The 17,855-nt window shown below is 36.8% G+C and overlaps 1 pseudogene; it reads left to right on the top strand.

The window, feature by feature from the left end:
• Window positions 1–13,940, top strand: part of LOC112834463 (importin subunit alpha-1 pseudogene) — a 93,020-nt pseudogene extending 79,080 nt beyond the window's left edge.
• Window positions 13,941–17,855: the final 3,915 nt, after the last annotated feature.

Genomic DNA, 17,855 nt, shown 5'->3' with positions numbered 1-17,855 from the left:
TATTTAATGTTACTGCATTGTATGTGTAAAATGGCTAAAATGGGAAATTTTATGTCATATAATTTTACAATAAAACAAGATTAAAAAAATAAAGTCTGTTGAGGAATAAAAGAAGTATGCTTGGCAGAGAAGGTGCTGAACAGCAATGCGGTCCCAATAAAGGCCTCTGCCAACTCTACGGGGAGCTCTGGACCTTGGATGTCCCTCCAGAATTGACCTATCTTGAGGATAAAGGCAGCAATCTTTATACCATCCACATTCTGACAGATCTGGAGTAGAGGTGTGTCCAAAGAGGTAGCGCATTTCCGAATAAGGCTACTCTGCCCTTCGCAGTGTGCAAGGGAGGGACTTACTGAGAGTTATCAGCCACCAACATTCCTAACAGCTGGGGGTGAGTGCCTCCGGCCTTCAGGGAAGATTGGGCGACAAACCACACCACCCATTACAGCCCACACTATTGGATCCCTTATTTAACCGGCAACCCCAGCAGTGGCACTGCTCCTCACGTACCGCTGGCTCTCCATCCAGGCTCTAAGAGCCATCCCAGAGACATGGTGTTGGAAACTCTTATAAATGGATGAGAGTTTCCATAGCAATAAGAGACCTGATACCCTGCCCATCTTGACCCAGCACCCCCAGAATCCCATTCTTTTCATATTCCCCCAGCTCCTCTTGTTACCTGTTGGGCTAAATCCTGCAGTCCCTTCAGGTCAGAAATGTATTATTACTCCTCAGCATGAATTAATAACATCTGTAATGCTTCTGATAACTTTCATAATATTTCTTTATTTCTCTGAGAAACACTCAGATTACTTAACTTTCAATGAGTAAAAATCACATCCCCGGTGAAACAAGAGAATAGGAGCAACATTTTTTTATAGTTTTATGTTTTACACTATATATATATTGTCTTAATAACTGTGAGGCAAGTTGTATCTCAATTTTATAGAAGAGAAACTGGAGACCCAGAGAAGCTGAGTTGAAAAGAATAGCTAATAAGTAGTAGAGGAATAACTTGACTATAAAATCTTTACCAACTACTTCATTACTGGTAATATCTATGAAAGCTACCGCTTATTGAGCATCTACTATGTGACATACATTGCCAAAGTCACTCATATCTTAAATTTAACGCTTAAAACCACCCTATAGGAAATAAGAAAAAGTAATATCTTAAACTAACATTATTCCTATGTTACAAGTGAGACACTTAAACCTCAAACAGAGTCAAAACTCCTTGACGCAAGGGCTCCTGGGTGGCTCAGTTGATTAAATGTTCAACTCTTGATTTTGGCTTAGGTTATGATCTCAGGGTCATAGGACTGAGCCCCCATGTTGGGCTCCATACTCAGCAGGTAGTCTGTTTGAGATTCTTTCTGTCCCTCTGCCCCTCCTGCCACATGCTTTCTTTCTCTCTCAAATAAATCTTAAAACAAAACAAAACCAAACACACAAAAACTCCTTGACACAAGCTCACACTGTCTACCATCTTTGTCTCAGTTCACTCTATTTTATGGAGTTGTCATACCCAAAATGAGTCTTAGAAACCTGAGCAATGTTCAAAAGCATCAAAGAAATACATGCATACTACACACACACACACACACACACACACACACACACACACACACACACACCCGTGCATATCGTATTTATAGATATATATAAATGGAATCATAGGGCATAAAATATTCCTCTTGTGGATGTATAGTACCAATATCATGGGAAACATTTCAATTTAGCAAAAAAAAAGTCACAGTAGAATAACCAGTTGGCAAATTTAAATGCTACATTCTCTACCACAAAATAGTTGAAATATATCATTTTTTTAAAAAAATGAGACAAAGTAAATCAAGTAATGTCTAAAAGTTAATATAATATATAGGCTACTCTGTTTTGATTTTAGGCTACTCAGGAAAAAATCACAGTCTCCTTTATAGGGTACACTAAGTACATTATTTCTTTTCTCAAAATCCCTAAAGTTGCATTACAAATAAATGGAATTTTACTACTATTTTAATAAGGCTAGGATGATTTAAATTGGTAAACCCAAATCACTTTATTATAGCAAGTACTAAAACAACATTTAATTATCTGTAGTTAATAGCCCGATCTAATGGATTGAGCTATTATACTCGGGGTTCCCAGAGGTAGATGGAGAACTAAACTGGTCAGTAAGTTTCAGGATTAGTAGACAGAATAAGGGCATGGTGTATGGATTGCCTGTGTGTGTTTGAAATATATGCAATCCTCAATGTTCTATTCATTTGCAAGTGATAAAGCAAGAACCTAATCACCAAAACTGAAGTAAAATCTGAACAAATTCTCTAAAGCATAGTGGATATGCCAGTATTTCAAATAACAACTGGAAAACATTAGAGAAGTTCAGGGCGTTGTGTGGTGCTGATGCATTTGACTCAAAAAGCTTTGAATTATAAGTCATGAGTTGGGCCTATATAAGGAAGAACACATTCTTCTTTTTTATATGAATGCTGATTATTTTTATGTTTAACTTGCCAACGTGTATCATTAGTTTTTGATGTAGTGTTCAACAATTCATTAGTTGAGTATAACACCCAGTGCTCATCACCACACATGATCTCCTTAATACCCATCACCCAGTTACCCCAACCCCCCACCCACCTCCCTTCTGAAACCCTTTGTTTTCCAGAGTCCAGAGTCCTTCATGGTTTGTCTCCCTCTCTGATTTCTTCCCATTCCGTTTTCCCTTCCTTTCCCTGTGGTCCTCCCTGCTGTTCCTTATGTTCCACATATGAGTGAAACGATATGGTAATTGTCTTTCTCTGCTTGACTTACTTCACTTAGCCTAATATCCTCCAGTTCCATCCATGTCGATGCAAATGGTGGGTATTCATCCTTTCTGAGGGCTGAGTCATATCCCATTGTATATATGGACCACATCTTCTTTATCCATCATCCGTTGAAGGGTATCTCGTCTCCTTCCACAGTTTGGCTATTGTGGACATTGCTGCTATGAACATTGGGGTGCATGTGCCCCTTTTTTCCACTACATCTGTGTCTTTGGCGTAAATACCCAGTAGTGCAATTGCTGGGGTATAGGGTAGCTCTATTTTTAACGTCTTGAGGAACCTCCATACTGTTTTCCGGAGTGACTGTACCAGTTTGCATTCCCACCAACAATGTAAGAGGGTTCCCCTTTCTCCACATCCTCGCCAACACTTGTTTCCTGTCTTGTTAATTTTTGCCATTCTAACTAGTGTAAGGTGGCATTTCATTGTGGTTTTGATTTGTATTTCCCTGATAGCTAGTGATGTTGAACATTTTTTCATGTGTCTGTTAGCCATTTGTATGTCTTCATTGGAGAAGTGTCTGTTTATGTCTTCTGCCCATTTATTGACTGGATTATTGGGGTTTTTTGGGGTTTTTTTTTGTGTTGAGTTTGAGAAGTTCTTTACAGAAGAGGACATTCTAAGTTTACTCTTAGAATAGAAATACAGGAAATAGACATTCTATTTTCTATAACATAGGTTCAACTACAAAATGGGCTAGTTTTATGAAGATCTTCCTAAATGGGCTCAATAATGCTTACCTGAACAATCTTACCTTATTTAGTCTGCAAATATTTATTTGAAGATAACAAATGGCAACAGCCAAAAATTACATTTAGTCCTTTTATTTATTTTTAAAGATTTATCCATTCATGAAAGACAGAGAGAGAATCTTGTAGATAAATAGAAATGCTAGAAGTACAATGCAATGAAGCAGCAGATTCAGTGCAGTAATTCAATGAGAACATACAACACTGACTCACCCACACTTGGAAAGTGATTTTAGAATAACCGTTTCTTATCTGGATAATTATAACTCATTTATTTACTAAGATCAACGAGAGTTCTAAACAGAATATGAAACTTTGTAGAATTGACATCATGGTAGAATTTGGGGAAATGAATCCTTCATTAAGTGGTCTATCAATGTTATGTTTTGTTTTGTTCTTTTAATAATATGACTTCTGTTATTATAAAATGAAACCATTCAGGAAAGAAAGTAGTAAAACAAAATGAATATATCCCTTCTCACTGAAGAATGAAGTTGAATATTGCCATTGATAGAAAGAAGTAAACTCTTAAATGAGACCTATTTACATTTCTGCTTTCACACTCCAAGAATGAACCTTTTTCTAATCTTAGATTGGTGTCAAAAAAAAAAAAATCAAAGTAGTATTGGGGTGCTTGGGTGGCTCAGTTGGTTAAGCATCTGCCTTTGGCTCAAGTCATGATCTCAGGATCCCTGGATGGCGCCCCACTTGGGCTCCCTACTCAGTGGGGAGTCTGCTTTCCCTCTCCCTTTGCCCCTCCCCCATGCGTGCTCATGTTCTCTCTCTCTCTCAAATAGATAAAACCTTTAAAAAATCAAAGTAATATTAAAAACGAGCCCAAGGTTCTCTTTGTATTACAAATATGTTCTTAGTTGCTAATTGTGTAACTAATGGAAAATTAAAGTGAATTACACGGCAAAGGAAAATTAATCTACACTATATAGTTGATTTTATAACAAATAACTTTATAAATGTGGCTAATGTTCCTGACAAGAAAGGAAGGGCATGTGCAGAGAACCTTGAGGAAAAAGTAGGGCAGGCAACCACTTGATCATGCTGCGTGTGTATAGTTCCACCAAGCAACAGACAAGCTATTATAACTTTATTGTTTCAGGATATAAGCCTATTATACTCTGCAAATGAAGACACTGACATTTTGCTGTACTGGTTGAAATGATTAACAGTTCATAGAGAACAGTACCAACTGTGCCAAATTAAATATATTAAAATCTGAAGGTTTTACATTCGATATGCCCTCCACTGTAAATGCACATACAGTGTAGTTTAAATGGCCTCAGTGGCTCCATTAATAATGTAGTGGCATGTCAGTTTTGGAGATGCAATTTAAGTCTTTGCTATTTTGTAATAAAACATGGCAGGATGTGTTTTCTAAACCATTAATAAGTATGTAGAGTATTGGTGAAACAGTGAAGCCAGATATGTTTAGAAGCCTATTCATATATTCCTACGTATGAATATATATATGTTCCTATTTTATAGAGAGAACATATTCATGTATATATAGAAGCCTAACATACATACATAAATATATTTATATAAATAAGTATGTAAGTAATTAAAATTAAATATATTTATATATATTTGATCACTCATGCCCTGGCACACCTTAATAGACTTAGGAAGCAATATTCAGAATACTTAGATGATTAATATATTTTAAATCTATCTTGAATCCAGGCTTTTTAGCTCAGAATTCCCTTTTATCTAGACATTTCCCTTTATTTAAAAATAGTCATCTCCTTTTATATGAATGCAGATTCCACTGAATCATAAGCTATTTTACCTGTTTCTACTTCATTCTCCTCATATGTAAACTATTGATATTCATACTAAATCCACAGACTTGTAGTGAGGATTAAGTCACTGTAATATCTGAAAGCATTTATCACAATATCTAGGGTATAGGGAGAGTATAGAACTTGTTAAATAATAACATTAATGATGATAATTAGCTCTATCTCACATTTATATTGCATATTCATCTGGTATTTAGATAAAATTACCCCAGAGGATTGGGAGCATTCTCTAGACTATGGAAAATAAATACTAACCTGCCCCCCCCCCTGCTTCTGGTGCCCCAGTGATAACACTATGTCCTCCTAACGACCTCAGTGTTTTCTCTCCAGACTCCGTGTATCTGAGTGTATATTTCTACTTGTATTCAAGACTTCTGTTTCATTTTTAAATACAAGAATACATTTAGTCCAGTGCTTATACATATACATATATACATATGTGTATATATATGTATGTGGGTGTATGTATATATATCTCAAAGGTCACATTTGTATATTTATTCAACATGACAACTTACCCTAGTACAACTTCATAGTTGGTATTTTCAGAGTTATGTTAATTAACTTAAAATGTGTTACTCATGAAGGTTAGTAACTTAACAGACTTGGTAAAACATGTAGACCCAAAACATCTTGCAGCCACTAATGATGACAGGACAAAAAGTAAGAACATGAAAGAGGAGAAAGATTGTTCTATCCTTTAGAAGGAACTTTGCTGTCACCTTCCCAGGCTGGCAACATATCCTATATCATGGCTCAGACAATTTCTTCAACTCCCCACAAAAAAGACCAGCTAATAGTAGCTCAAGCCATCTTCTCTGGGTTCTTACATTTTTTATTTATGACTGTTGTAAATGTCCCCGAGAAAATGCAGTTATAGAGTAAGAACTGTGTGATCAAACGTGCTCGCTTTCTGTTCTCTAGAGGGGAAGGAGAGAAGAGAAACAACGTAACAAGACAAAGTTAAATCCTGGTATCCAGTCTTTGGGATATGAGCACAGGCTTTGCAACTTTGAGTTGTTTGTAAGTCCTTCTCTGCTTGATATTCTCAATATATGCTTCGATATCCAGATATAGATATAAATAGATCTACCCACATATCTATGTACAGTTCACCCTGAAACAACACAGGTTTGAGCTGCACGGGTCCACTTATAAGTGGACGGTAGTCAGTAAATCAGTACTGTGAATGTTTTTCTTCTTTATGGTTTCCTTAATAATATTTTCTTTTGTCTAGCTTGCTTTATTGTAAGAATGCAGTAAATATAATATATATAACATAGGAGATATGTGTTTATCAATAGTTTATATTATCAGGAAGGCTTCCAGTCAGCAGTAGGATGTTAGCAGTAAAGTTTTGGGGGAGTCAAAAATTTTATGTGGATTTTTCAACTGGGTCGGGGGTTAGCGCCCCTAACCCCCGCATTATTGATTCAAGGTTCAACTGTACATGTATCTTAAATAATTAATTCTTTAAGGGGTTTTAGTCACATTTTTAAAGAGTGCTTTGTATTTTTAAAATGAAACCATGAAGCTAAATGTGTAACTAAAATCGTAAAAGAGGCATATTATAAAAGTTTGATGTGAGAAAGAATTAAAAAAGAAGGTAAAAAAATAAAATCATGGTTTTGAGCCAACTGATGACAAGGGTAACAATTCATACAGTAAATGAACAGAGTATTCCTACTGAGTATGTTGGCCACACTTGTAGGTACTATAGATAAGGCAGAAAAAAAAAAAAAAAGAAGTCTTGACAGCACAAAATTCCCAGTGAAATATGTAGAAAAACAAATTTCACCCAATTCATACTACTTTAAATTCTTCTCATTATCATTATGATCATTAATTGCCTAAAATATTAAAAATACAGTTGATGGATGTCAAAGAGCTAGACTTGAAAGTGAGACGATTAATATAAAAGGCCAGATTAAGGATGACAACTACTTCTTCAACTGACTTTGAAACATCTTTCTTAACTATAGGCCATGATTTTAAAAATAACCTACTTCTTGTCAATTTATTACTTTGAAGCATTGAAATGATTATAAACTGAAAACATTCTCTATGTTGGTGAACTTGTATACATCTCTCAGCATCTTCAAGTAAACTTTAAGCCAGATACTTAATATTTACCTCTCATATATATGCATGTATATAAACAAAGTTATTAATATTTTAACATTTAAAAGAGATTGTGTTATTTTACCTCAATTTTTATGTGTGATATATTTTAACATTGTTTTTTGAAAAAACGCTATAGAACTGCATTTTCATAGATTTCACTGTGAGAGATAAAAATTACTTCTCTTTCTTTCAAAGATGTAAGATGGTGCTGGGTCTTCTATGACCTCTATTTTCCACCCATAATCATAATCAGTAACATAAAGAGAAATAAAGGATACACACACACACACACACACACACACACACACACATATATGCATATATATGCATTATTTATAAAGTTTAATTTTTGAACCAGATTTTTAATATACTCACAAATATTAATTTTAAATTAAATGTTAGTGATTTTATACATACATAATATCCTTTTTTTAGACAAATGTGAATTTCTCTTTACAAAGGGACTTGAGTCACTAGAAGTCTTGCCAAAAGAACCATCTCATTTCCTTTAGCTTGATGACTCATAATTTCATGTAATCTAAGCAAGAATTATTTACAGAAGGTATTACACTGATATTACACGTTCTTTCCAGTAAGGCCAATACCCATGATAGAACCTGAAGATCTGAAAGATCAGCCCTGGACAATCCATCCATGAAATCCAGCTTAGTGATTATACATATCTTAACTATAAGCTAATTTTATTTTAGAACAAAATATAAGAGGTACATTATATTACCACCCGTAAGAACTTATTTACATAAAAATAATCTGGGGGGGATAATTAAAATTAGAACAAAATAGAGATGATAAAATTTGTGATTTGAAAGTTAAATCTGTCAATCAGAGAAAGACAATTATCATATGATCTCACTGATATGAGGAATTTGAGAAACAAGACAAAACCAGAGAGGGAGACAAACTATAAGAGACTCTTAATCTCAGGAAACAAACTGAGGGTTGCTGGAGAGGTGGGGGTGGGAGGGATGGGGTGGCTGGGTGATAGACATTGGGGAGGGTATGTGCTATGGTGAGCACTGTGAATTGTGTAAGACTGATGAATCACAGACCTGTACCCCTGAAACAAATAATACATTATATGTTCATTAAAAAAATTGAAAATAAAATACATACAACAACAACAACAAAATAAAACTATGGGCCTTTCAGACCTTAAAAAAAAAAAGAAAATTATAATTTAATTAGTTGTAGATTTTATTGTCAAATAAAAAAACGTGTGCTTTCTGTGTTAGACCTTAATTTCACCCTTGCTTCACTCACTGAAAATCAGACAGTTATGAATGATTATACCTGCGTAGTTGTTTCAGATATTACCAGGCAAAAATATGGAGTCATATCTGTTATACATTTTTACTCATTAATCTATTATGCTTTAAGCAGAAAATTTGAATACATTTCATTCTGCCACTTAAACCTCATACAAAGGAGGCAGGGGACAAAAAGAAATAAAACATTTTGACAGTCTTTAAAATTTTTATCAAAATTATCAGATTTATTTTGAGTAATTTAACATCATTTTAAAAATATTTTACAGTTTAGAAAATCTTTCACAGGATACTACGAATACTCCTAAATACATCTCAAAACCAGATGAAATAAAATTTGAAAATACTCCCTGGGAAAACTACAGTAATTCTTTTCCTAAAGTGGAAGAGGTCATGTAACCTGACATTCATGTCCTTGGTGGAAGCGGACCCTGAGGCTCCCGCAAGAACCAAGTCTCTCAAAAGAAGCCCAACTGCTATTAGGTTGCTAGGACTTCACCGTCCTCAGGTGAAGCAAGAGACAAATTCTCTCTATAAGAAATTGTCTCCAGATTAAATTCCTGATTTGTGCAAATTAATATCAAGCAGTTTTTATCCAGCAAAGCAATTATTCAAAACTGAAGGAGAAATAAATGCACTTTCAGGCAAGCTAATCTGATTTCTTACCACCACACACACTCAATTTTATTGAAGGAGCCTATAAAGACAGAACTTCAGAGAGAAGAAAAATGACATCAAAAGGATCCTGAGATGCAAGAGGGAAAGGTTAACAATAAATTGGTGAACACACAGGTCAATCTAAAATATTTTCTACCACAATTACAAGCATTATATTACACAGAATCAAGAAAAAGGCACAACTAAAACACAAGTTCACAACAACCTAAGTCCAAACATTGGTCCTGAGCCCTTCATGCAAAGTAGGCTGCAGAATTAAAATAAATTTAAATAAAAAAATAATAGTCATGATATATACATGCAACAAAAGAAAAAGTTAAAATGCCGATTTTAGAAAAAAAAAAACAACTGTCTCTCAAGACACACTAAAATTTCAGACATATTTTCTCCATTTCATATTCTCAGAGTAAACTAGACAGAACAGATTTTTCTTTTCATCCAATTGTTTCAGTTCCTCAGCCTTGCTTACCACCCTTTCAGCGACCCTCACACTACACCTACAGAATCTGAGGAGAATGTTTCTCATGATGCCCTTTTCTACCTTTATGAATTACTTTTCTCTGCAGAGAGGATCATAGGTCCTACAAACACAATGTCTCATTGCAGCTAGTGTAGATCCTGCAGTGAAGTATCAGTTTTATCTTCCAGGTCCGCAGGATAAATATGAATACAACAAACTGTGTATTGTCTGAGCAACATTGCTAGCTAGCTTTGCATTGCCAAAATTATTCTGTCCAAAATAGCTTTCTTGGATTTGTCTTATCACCTGTTACTGCATATTCCACACCAAAATTGAAAATGGCACAATTAAAAATCATTTAACCATGAAAAGCACTCTCTATACATATTTCCATGTGTAAAATAGTATTGGAAATTACAAAACATTCCCTCCTTTGTTTTATCTGTAACATAAGTTTAAAAACATGGTATTTTGTCCTCTTCATTGTTTTATTTGTACTTGGACAAAAATCTAATCTAAGATGTAAATAAGTTTCTGTCAATTACGTGTACACCTTTTTTAATTACCAGTAAGACTCCTGAGTAAAATGGTGTTCACATGGTTTTATTTATCATTTTTCCAAATATTATGAAGGTTTGGGACATGAGCAAATTATGATTTAAATTCTCCTGGTAATCACAATTGGTGACTTAGAAGTTTTAACTCAGTCCACAATGGGAAGAAAAAAAAAAAAAAAAAGGTAGGTTAACCAAATAAAAGCTGAACCTACAAAGGTGTAGATTTTCAAAGCAGCTAGGAAAATCAGTAACCTAGAATGAAATTGAAAAATTTTCCCTTGGAGAGAATTCCTGGTGTGCTAGGAGTGTAATCATTCCCTACCAAAGCTACACAACGTGGGAAGTGCTAGATCTTCTTGAAGCCTAGGAGAGAAGGGCCTCAAAGGACCACTCTCAATGTGATTTGTGTTGCATGGACATCAGAAGGTGAGTCAGACTGACTCCTGTGTCTTTATTCCCACTCAGGAAATTAAAAGGCAAAAAAGATGTGTTGCTAAAATTCCATGGCAGTGAACTTAGCCTAGAATTTGTCAAGGTAAACAATAGGTGAGTGTTTCCCATAGACCAGATATTTGGTTATGTAGGAGGAGGAAGAGTCAGTCTGGAGTCAACACGACTTCTGTTTAAGGTTATTATCTGTGTACATGATGAGAATCGAGGAAAAAGTCTTCCTGCGGTCGGGGAGGAACTCCTAAAAAGAAGAGAATCCTACAGGGAGTAATACTCAGAGAACGGGTCCCCGTAGCCCACATCAGAGCAGAGAGTCAAGCAGAGGATCCCCAAAAACATCATGAGAAGTTCGACTAGACTACTAACTGGTGAAAATCAGCTAGAACAACCTGCCAGAGGTAGAGAACACAAAGTCATCTTAGAGCAGTACCAGTCAAGGAAAAACTTTGTATAAAACTCCACCCCCCCTTCACTACTCCTCCCCTGTTTTCCACCTTAGGAGTCTTTGGGACACAGTGAACGGGAAAGAGAACAGTACCTGGCTATTCCAATTCCTAGGCAGCAGGCAATCTACCTGGAGCCAATCTTGTATGTCACAATAGAGATTTAAATCAAAGTCATAGTTATGGTAATTATCAAGGACTGGGCATTTTAACTGTCAATTTCATATTCCATTTTGTGATTTAAAGTTACCACAGGACACCCCAAGAGTAAAAAGAAGAGCCATGGAACCCACTGAAATTTTCACTGAGTGGCAAAAGATTACTGCTCCTCATTTAACAATGTTAAAGGGAGAGCAGGGACAAAAAATGAGCAGGTGTATTAAAAGAGTCTTACAAGTCATATCCGATCAACATTTGGATGCCATTTGCATAAATGAACCATCTTTGCTTCGATTCAAAGAAGGATAGAATGTATTTCAAACATTAGATCAACTTAGCCTATAAAGACAGAAAGTGAAGTGGAAAGGAAAACACACAGTTTTGTTTCTTTCTTTCTTTCTTTTTTTTTTATGGTGCCCTCTCAGTATCACCATCTGGCATTTTTCCTGTGACAATTACTGGAAAAACAAGTGGCTCTTATCCCAGCAGTCAGTGAAACACACAATAGATATTTAGAAGAAAGAGAATTGCCAATCACATGCAACACAGATGTCAGAAATGTAAAAGGGTTGGATGTAGTTTTCTTTTTTCTCTAAGTTTCACAAGGCAAAAGCATATTTTGATCACCACCTACTTTTCAGTACAGTGATTACTCCAAAGCAGGTCTCTGCCTCAGCGCTATTGACATTTGGGGCCAGATAATACTTTGTTGTGTGGGGCTGTGTGTATTATAGGATGTTTACCAGCATCCTTGGCCTCTATCCATTAAATTCTGGCACCTCTACCCAGTTGCAGCAACTGAAAATATCTCCAGACATTGTCAAATATCCCCAGGCAGTGAAAGTGTCCCTCTCTCCCACCATGAGAACCACTGGTGTATAAGTTAGTCTGCATACAAAAATTTTGGTTTGTAATGTATTTCTAACATCATTATCATTTGGCTTTTTAAAAAAATGCATAGTATTCCAACAAGAAATGCTATCTCTTCAATTAGTAAGAACTGATATATTAGAACAGTGCTGAAAATCAGCAGCTTTTGTCCCCCCAAAGCTACCAGGACTCTTCAAAGACAAAAGTCTTTCTGCTACTGTTAAAATGTGTCATGCAATTTGGAAAACACAGAATTACTTTTGTAAACTCATATTTCATTGAAAATTTAATAAAGCTTTATCTCAACTCTAAGAATCTAATGTCACCCCAAGAGCAGGAAAGTGTTGCTAATCCTGGCACAAAAGTCACCATAAAGGACATAGTCTTCCTGCTGCATTGTACTTGATTTCTTTTATATGTAGCCATAGCAAAATAATCTCCTATGATAATGTTATTTTATTGCCGTATAAAAAGTGTTTTAGTTTACTAAATATTGAAGATCCCAGCCATGGTATAAAGAGAAAATGTCTTGTATATATTTTGATTCAAACTGAATTTTCATTACTTTTTAACATATTCAGATGTTACATATTTTGTGATGTGTTAAACATCATTAAATGTTTTTTTAACCTTTAAACATAATTTAGTATGAGAGGAGATAGTCCAAGATGGCAGCATGGGAAAACCATGAACTCATTTCCTTCTATGGAAACATCACATCTATAGCTACAAAAGGAGTAATTCCCCCTGAAATAGAACAGCACACGGAATAAATAGCTTCTTCCACAAAAAGGGATAAAAGAAGCCACACTGAGAGCAGCAGAAGAGGCAGAGACACAGTCTCACCAAAACTCTCACCCCCTAGTGCAGTGACCTACAACAGGGAGGCATATCACAGGTCTGAAACCTCTCCCTGAGAAGTGAAGGGTTTGTGCCCCACATCAGGCTCTCCAACCCTTGGGACATATGCCAGAGACAAGGCCCTAAAAACATCACTCTGGAAACCAGTGAGGCTTATAGCCAAGGGATCTGGGGTCAGTGGGCATCTGAGATACTCCTTTTGAGAAGCTCATGCACAGATGCAGTCCTCCTGGGACACAGCCCAAAGACAGTGAAATATAGTAAAAGTATTGGGTTAAATACTTATAAAGCTAGTATAAAGGCTAAAGACAAAAGTGGTAAAATTAACTACAATTGTTGGTTAAAGGAGACACAAAATAAGAAAACTATAATATAAGAAATATAAACTAGGAGGCAAAATGCAGAGATTTTTAAAATGCTTCCAAATTTATGTTTCTATCAATTTAAAATCGACATTATATACATATATATGTGTGTGTATGTATACACACACACACACACACACACACACACACACACACACACACACACACACACACAGAGTATATATAATCCTTACCCCTGGTTTTGCTTTCTGCAGTTTCGGTTACCAACAGTCATCCATGGTGTGGAAGCAGATGATCCTCCTTCTGATGCAGCATCAGAAGGTCAGTAATAGCCTAACACTTTATCACAATTCCTATGTCATTCATCTCCCTTCATCTTATCATACAGACATTTTATCATCTCAAATCATCACAAGAAGAGTGAGTACAGTACAATAAGATATTGAGAGAAACAGACAACATTCACATAACTTTAATTGTCGTATATGGTTATAATAGTTCTACTTTATTATGAGTTATTGTTAATCTCTTACTGTGCCTAAGTTATAAAGTAACTTTATCAGAGGTATGTATGCAAAGGAAAAAAACATATGTAGGTTTCAGGCATCCACTGGGGGGTCTTGAAATATATCCCTCACAGATGGAGAGGGACTACTGTCCAGCCTATTACATGTGAAACTCATGATAATCACAAGGCAAAAACCTATAGAATGTACACAAAAGATAATGAGAAAGGAATCTAAATATAACACTAAGGAAACCACAAGGGAAAAAGGAACAAAGAAGAACTACAGAAACAGCCAGAAAGCAATTGACAAAGTGGCAGTAAGTAAATACCGATCAATAATTTCTTTACATATAAATGGACTAAATTCTCCAAAAGACATAGAGGGGCTAAATGGGTAAAAACTCAAGACTCATCTATATATCGCTTCTAAGAGACTCACTTCAGATGTAAGGACACACAGACTCAAAATGAGAGGATGGGAAAAGATACTCCATGCAAATAAAAACAAAAAGGAAGGTGGTATTGCTATTTTATGCCTGACAAGACAGATTCTGAAACAAAGACTATAATAAAAAAAAAAAAAGCATTACATAATGTAAACGGGTCTGTCCAACAAGAGGATATAACATTTGTAACTGCATATGTACCCAACAAAGGAGCACCTAAATACATAAAACAACTATTAATAGACCTAATGGGAAAAACTGACAGCAATACAATACCGGGGACTTTAATACCTACTTACATCAATGAATGGATCATCCAGACAGAAAACCAGTGAGGAAACACTGGCCTTGAATGACACATTAGATCAGATGGCCTTAGTAGGTATATACAGAATATCCCATCCAAAAATAGAACATTCATCTCAAAGCATATGAAACATTCTCCAGGACAGATGTGTTGGGTCAAAAAACAAGCCTCAATAAATTCAAGAGGTTTGAAATCCTATGAAGTATCTTCTCCAACCAGAATGGTATGCAACTAGAATCAACTGCAAGAAAACAAAAACAAAAAGGAAAAATAAAAAGCAGTGGAGATTAAACATGGTACTTAACAACCAATGGGTCAACAAAGAAATAAAAGGATAAATCAAAAAATAACCTGAGACAAATGAAAATGGAGAGAGCGCCGAATCCTAACCACTAGACCACCAGGGAAGTTGACAAATGAAAATGGAAATACAACAATTCTATCTATGGAACACATCAAAAGCAGCTCTAAAAGGGAAGTTCATCGAAGTACAGGAATCTCAAGAAAGAACAACCCCAAATGAACAATCTATTCAAAAAAGAATAAAGCCCAAAGATAATAGAAGGAAGGCAATAATAAAGATCAGAGCAGAAATAAATGAAATAGAGAGTAAGAGTATAGTTAAAATGATCAATAAAACTAAGAGTTTTTGGAAAAGATAAAACTGACCAACCTTTAGTTAACTTCAAGAAAGAAGAAAGCTCAAGGGGGCGGAGCGAGATGGCGGAGGAGTAGGAGACATGGATTTCGTCTGGTCTCAGGAATTCAGCTGAATAGGGATCAAACCATTGTGAACACCTACGAACTCAACAGGAGACCAAAGAAGAGAGTAGCAACAACTCTCTGAACAGAGAAACGACCACTTACTGGAAGGTAGGATGTGCGGAGAAGTGAATCCGAGGCGATATTCGGGAGGATAGACGGCGGGGGAAGGGCCTCCGCCGGCCGCTTCTGGCAAGTGCTAGAGCCGCGGAGCACAAAATCGGACCTTTTAGAAGTCGGCTCCGCTGAGGGACGTCACTCCAGTGGCTAAGCGGGGGGTGGAACCCTCGCGGGACAGTGTGGTCTCAGGACCCTCGGGGTCACAGAAAGACCGGGGGTGCCTGAGTGCGGCAGAGCTCCCAGGGATCGGAGCGGGGAAGCCGGCTGTAGAGACGGAGCCGAGGTGCGGGCTCTCAGCTCGGGGTGGCCATAAACTATGATCCGCGGCACAGTCGGGCCACTGCTCCTCCAGCAGGGACCCAACAAGCGGCAGATCCGGGGAGACTCCCCTTCCTCCCCCGGGAGGAGCGGCGCGGGAGCGCACCGCAGGGATCTGCTGGGTTTGGAGACTCCACACGGGGTCGGGTGCCAGAGATAGAAACTCTCGGTCACAGGCCGGGTGAGCGCGGAGTGCGGCCGGAGACCGGGGAAACCGGAGTGACTGCTTTTCTCTGGGGGCGCACTGAGGAGTGGGGCCCCGAGTTCTCGGCTCCTCCGGGCGGAGATTGGGAGGCCACCATTTTTGCCCTGGTCCTCCAAGGCTGTACGGAGAGCTTGCAGGGAACAAAAGCTCCTGAGAGCAAACCCGAGCAGCTTGCTTAGCCCAGACCGACAAGGGCGGGGCAATTCCGCCTCTGGCAAAGACATTTGGGAACCACGGCAACAGGCCCCTCCCCCAGAAGATCAGCACGAACAGCCAGCAAGCCAAGACCAAGTTTACCGATCAAGGAGAACCGGAGAACTCCAGCGCTAGGGGAATACTGCACATAGAATTCATGGCTTTTTTACCATGATTCATTAGTTTTTCAAAGTTAATTTTTTAACTGTTTTTTTTTTTGAAATTTTCTTTTTCCCTTTTTCAACCAACAATCTTATCAATGTTTTTAAAAAAAACATTTTTTATTTTTCATTTTTAGAGTCATATTTTATCCCTTCATAGTAGTTACCCTTATTTTTGGCATATATATATATATATATGTTGTTCTCTCTTTAAAATTTTGAGATACAGTTTCTTCAAACAGATCAAAATATACCCTAAATCATTAGTGTATGGCTTTGTTCTACTCTCCTGCCTGATCACAATTTTTTTTTAAATCTTTCTTTTTTGAAACTTATCAATTCCTTTTATAAAATCCTTTATAATTTTCATCTTTACAGTCATCTTCCATCCCTTCATTGTATCAACCCTTATTTTGTACATATATAAGTCTTTATTTCTTTAAAATTTTAGGAGGCACTTTCTTCTAAAGAACCAAAATATGCCCAAAATCTAGTGTGGCACTGATCTCTGCACTAGCCTGATCATATTTGATCATATTCTGTTGTTTTGTTTTGTTCTGTTTTTGTTTGTTTTTATCTTTTTCTTTCTTTTTTTCTCTTTTTTCTTTCTTTCCCTTTTTTTTCCCCCTGGTTGCAGGTCTTTTCTTATTTGTATAGAGTATATTTGCTGGGGACGTTGTTAACCTGTTAGCATTTTGTTCTCTCATTCATCTGTTCTCCTCTGGACAAAATGACAAGACGAAAAAAATCACCTCAGGAAAAAGAACAAGAGGTACTACCGTCTGCCAGGGACCTACTCAATACGGACATTAGTACGATATCAGACCATGAGTTCAGAATCATGACTTTAAAGATACGAGCTGGGCTTGAAAAAAGCGTGGAAGTTATTAGAGAAACCCTTTCTGGAGAAATAAAAGAACTAAAATCTAACCAAGTCGAAATCAAAAAGGCTATTAATGAGGTGCAATCAAAAATGGGGGCACTAACTGCTACGATAAATGAGGCAGAAGAGAGAATCAGCGATATAGAAGACCAAATGATGGAAAATAAAGAGGCTGAGAAAAAGAGAGAGAAACAACTACAGGATCACGAGGGCAGAATTCGAGAGATAAGCGATACGATAAGACGAAACAACATTAGAATAATTGGGATCCCAGAAGAAGAAGAAAGAGAGAGAGGGACAGAAGGTATATTGGAGCAAATCATAACAGAGAACTTCCCT

The sequence above is a fragment of the Callorhinus ursinus genome, unplaced genomic scaffold (genome assembly GCF_003265705.2).
Source record: "Callorhinus ursinus isolate GAN/ISIS: 27379988/994484 unplaced genomic scaffold, GSC_fseal_2.0 scaffold17, whole genome shotgun sequence".
NCBI lineage: Eukaryota > Metazoa > Chordata > Mammalia > Carnivora > Otariidae > Callorhinus > Callorhinus ursinus.
The sequence above is the reverse complement of the archived record's forward strand: the minus strand, read 5'-3'. Positions and strand labels throughout refer to the sequence as shown.